At 40.8% G+C, this 4,227-nt stretch overlaps 1 pseudogene; it reads right to left on the bottom strand.

Annotated features, from left to right (window-relative positions):
- Positions 1 to 3,640: 3,640 nt before the first annotated feature.
- On the bottom strand, positions 3,641 to 3,958 carry LOC145983839 (protein GVQW3 pseudogene; annotated as a pseudogene).
- Positions 3,959 to 4,227: the final 269 nt, after the last annotated feature.

Genomic DNA, 4,227 nt, shown 5'->3' with positions numbered 1-4,227 from the left:
TCTTGTACATGATATTCAATTTTAAACTCATTTTTTTCTATTTCCTTTAGCTTCTTGTGATTCATTCAATTGGAACATTCGTGTACCTCACCAGGTAATATAAATCGCAGCAATCTATAATCTGTCTCGAATCTCTGGAACGAGCTAACGAAAGCAAGTTTCTGCGCACTGCAGAGGGCTCGACCAATGAAGGCGTGCAAGGGAATGGGATTGCATGGAGTGGAAAAAGCGACTGTAGCTTTCCAGCAGCGTATACTGCTTCGCTCTGCCCACTCGCTTTCTCCCTTTCCTTACCGTTATGCACGGCCTTGCTCCATTGATTCCCGGATAAAGTATAACAGCGTACTTTAGAGGTTTTGAGGTTACCCGAGATGAGACTGAAAGAGTAAACAAGTTAATGATGATTAAAGAAAAAGAAACGATTACTGACTTCTCGTAATGCTCATTTCAATGAATCGGGGTCATTAGTTTAAATAAGCATTTCTCGTGAAGAAGAAGAATCAAGGTAATTAATGATTAGAGGCGAGCAGACGTCTTTGTTTCGTGAAACACACGAATCTTCTCGCGGTGTTACGCGGAACACCTCATTGAGGGCAATCAAAAATGTGTCAGTAGGTTAATGAGACAGTGAAAACATACTGGATACTTAATGATAAGACAATCACTTTTATTGTAGTGGCTCTCGATTAGCCACTTGTTTTTACTATATATAACTATAAAATAGATGCAAACTTTATTACTAATTCCAGGGACCTTAGGCGTCCGACCTCCGTGGCGGAGTGGTTAGCACAGGGCTCCCGGACTCGAAGCGCGGCTTGGGCATTGGTGTTCATTGTGAATGTTCCTTCATTAATTTCATCATACTATCACTCACCCTCATCTTCGCGATGAGCCAATAGTGGCAGAAAGGCTAAGTAAAATAAACCAAATCAATCAGTGACCTCGGGCAGTGAATTAGCGTATAAAGATGAGCCAAAGAACTTGCCTTGCCAGAGGAGAATCCCCTTATAATAAATATCATAATTAAATCTTCAATGAAGTCAACGGATTGGATTACCAGGCGGTTGATAGGTACAATGGTGAGGCTTCGTCTCAGTTTTATAAGTCATTGGTTAAATTAAAAGTTCACTTTATGCTTTATGTTGTTTGCGAAAAGGCAACCACAGCCTCTTGGAAACTAAAATTACAAACCGGAATAGTAATTTGTTTATTATTTAATATTTTTAATGAATTACAACTGTATTGTTGGTATATTAGAAACAGAAATATTATTTGTGCTTTTACTTATAAATTTAAATAAAAATCTATAAAAATAAATAGAAAATGTCAATGGTTTTAACCAAAAATCCAATATGCTGACCAAGGCAGAATTTATTTTATTTTAAAACATAAACTAAACGTTAAGTTTCAACCTTCTACCAAGGTCTTCTACAGACTCTGTACCAAATACAAATGAAATAAGGTACAAAACAGAAAGATATATATACGAGGTGTGACACAAAAAAACGAGACTGTTCCAAAGAAGTGAGTGTACTTACAGAATCAGTTCTCCGTGATATTATCACCTTCAAAGCAGTCCCCTTCAGCATTCACACACTTCTGCATTCGGTGCTGCCATTGCTGGTAACAATGCTGGAACGAGGTTTGTGGAAGGCCCTTCAGGAGATTCTCCGTTTTAGCCTGAACCTCTTGAACTGAGGTAAAATGGGTTCCCTTTAAGCAAGATTTAACTTTAGGAAATAAAAAAAAGTCGCAGGAGGCCGAATAAGGTGGATGCCCCATCACAGTAATGTTTTTGCTGGTCAGAAACTGCTTTACAGATTGGGCCGTGTGAGCGGGTGCATTGTCCTGGTGCAACAGCCATCCATCACTCCTCAACTGTGGCCTCTTTTTCCTAATTTTTTCACGAAGTCTCGTTAGTACTTCAATGTAATAGTGTTGATTAACAGTCTGACCATTGGGAACCCACTCAATCATTATAATTCCCTTAATGTCAAAGAAGACAATTAACATTGCCTTGAATTTTGATTTTGACATGCGTGATTTTTTTGGTCTTGGGGATCCTGGAGACTTCCACTGCATCGACTGGCGCTTACTTTCAGTGTCATAGGTAAAAATCCATGTTTCATCACAAGTTACAACAGATTCCAACAAATTTGGCTCGTTTGCAATGCGTACTAAAATGTCCACACACACGTCTTTACCAGTGGCGTAGCGTTATAGTACGCCCGTACGCCCGGCGTTCCCAGATTTAAAATTTCAAAAATGCTTAAATGCTGTGATTATAAAGTAAAACGTGACTAATTTCATATATGTTTGACCTTCATGGCATTATAATGGCTATTTTTCGCGATCCGCTTGCAACGCTCCACTCTCAACACTCGTTCTAGCATCTCTTTTCAATGCCTTTCCCGGCCGGACGCCGAGCAGGTTCGGCGTACAGGACTCCTATATTCCTTGCTGCCTTTATGGAGGGAAAGCTTCCATTTCTACAGCACGCGCGTAAATAGGCTCTCTTACGCCGGCGTAGGAGAGGTCTACCGTGATTGGTTCATGTGACCCTTCCTGCCTTCTGAAGCAGACAACAGCGGCAGAATTCCTACCCGGTTCTTCGCTCTTCGCGCTCATGCAACTCGTGCTGTGTGATGCTACAATACGCAATATTGACTGACGTAACTTTACCAATCTCAAATATACTGCTTCTTAATGGCCACTGCATTGTATAATTTATCGCACGAACAGCGATGTGTATTAGAAACTAAAAGATCAACACAGTTTTTGTCAAATAAGTTGGTGAAGTCCTCGTGATAGAAATTCATCCTGTGGCTGCTCTACCACTTAACCCGCAAAACTATTATTTTCTTATTGTATTTTTTTTCGTTATTATCTAACTACTTAATATTGTGTGAATGGAAATATTTAGCATTCATTTGAAAACTCTTAACATCGAATGGTCTCTGGAGAAAATTATTTTAAAATGTTTATCAGCATTCTCAAGATGTAATAAACAGTGGTCTGAATTACTAATCGGCACTGTTACGTCAGTAGAGTGTACGATATTTGGATCATCCACTCTTCTTTTCACAGTGCGCCAAGACGACAGAGGTCCCTGGTTCGAATCCCGGCGTGAGCACGGGTGTTCTTTGTCAGTGTCCCTTCATCACTATCATCACTCATATTCATATTCGCAATTAACCAAAAGTGGTAGAAAAGCGAAGTAAAATAAACCAAATCAATCAGTACTTGGATCGCCCACAACAATGACGTCTACTGTTGTGCAGAGGCTCTTGTGATTCAGGTAGGTTTTTAATGACTAGCGTCATGCAGAAAGATATAAAAAAGGTATAGAACACCAGAGTTCAAAACATCTGTGGCATAGTGAGGCATCTAATTTTCTAGCTAAAACATGCAATGATGATGTTTTATTGAAAACCCAGCTTACTTCAGGCAAATAATACCCGTGGCGACTAATACCATTATTAAATTATTAAGCAAGAAAGGGCCGACTCTTCCTTCGGACTTGGTGTTCCCACCCGAAATGTCCATGCTACGCCACTGGTCTTTACGGCACTGTTTTTGGTCATCGGACAGAACTTTTGGAACAACAAATCTTTCTCATGTGTAATTCCTCAGTTCAAATTCATCGAACAGATTCCCTATCCAAGTTCACCAACTCCGCCACTGCACGAACACTAAATCTTCGGTCCCCCCGGATCACATCACGAACTTTGGCAATGTTTTGGTCTGTAATTGCTGACCTTGGACGCCCAGCACGTTCATCATCTTCCACACTGTCCCTTCCCTCCGAAAACAGCTTATGCCATTCAAACACACGTGCACGAGACAAAGTTTCATCTCCATAAGCCTCGGTTAACATTTGAAATGTTTCCGTGGCTGATTTCTTCAGTTTCACAAGAAACTTGATGTTGACTCGCTGTTCGGTTTTTACATTAGACATTTTTCCGACAGAATGCGGTTGCACGTGTTCACTCACTGACGCAGTACTCCCAACTGGCGTGACCGGTTGAGTCAAAACTGGCCGCATGGATAGAGGAAGTGTGTGGGATGACGTCACCAAAACAGTTGTTGCCAACCCCACTCCTTTTTCAGGTTACACACTTAGTCTCGTTTTTTTTGTGTCACTCCTCGTATATATACACACAAATCACTCCTCTCCAGTGACGGCGCCAGCCTGAAATAAGTTGTGGGCTACAGATTTCGGAGTCC

The sequence above is a fragment of the Lepisma saccharinum genome, chromosome 2 (assembly GCF_977018435.1).
Source record: "Lepisma saccharinum chromosome 2, izLepSacc3.1, whole genome shotgun sequence".
Lineage (NCBI taxonomy): Eukaryota > Metazoa > Arthropoda > Insecta > Zygentoma > Lepismatidae > Lepisma > Lepisma saccharinum.
Note: the sequence above shows the minus strand (reverse complement) of the source record. Positions and strands in the feature narration are given on the sequence as shown.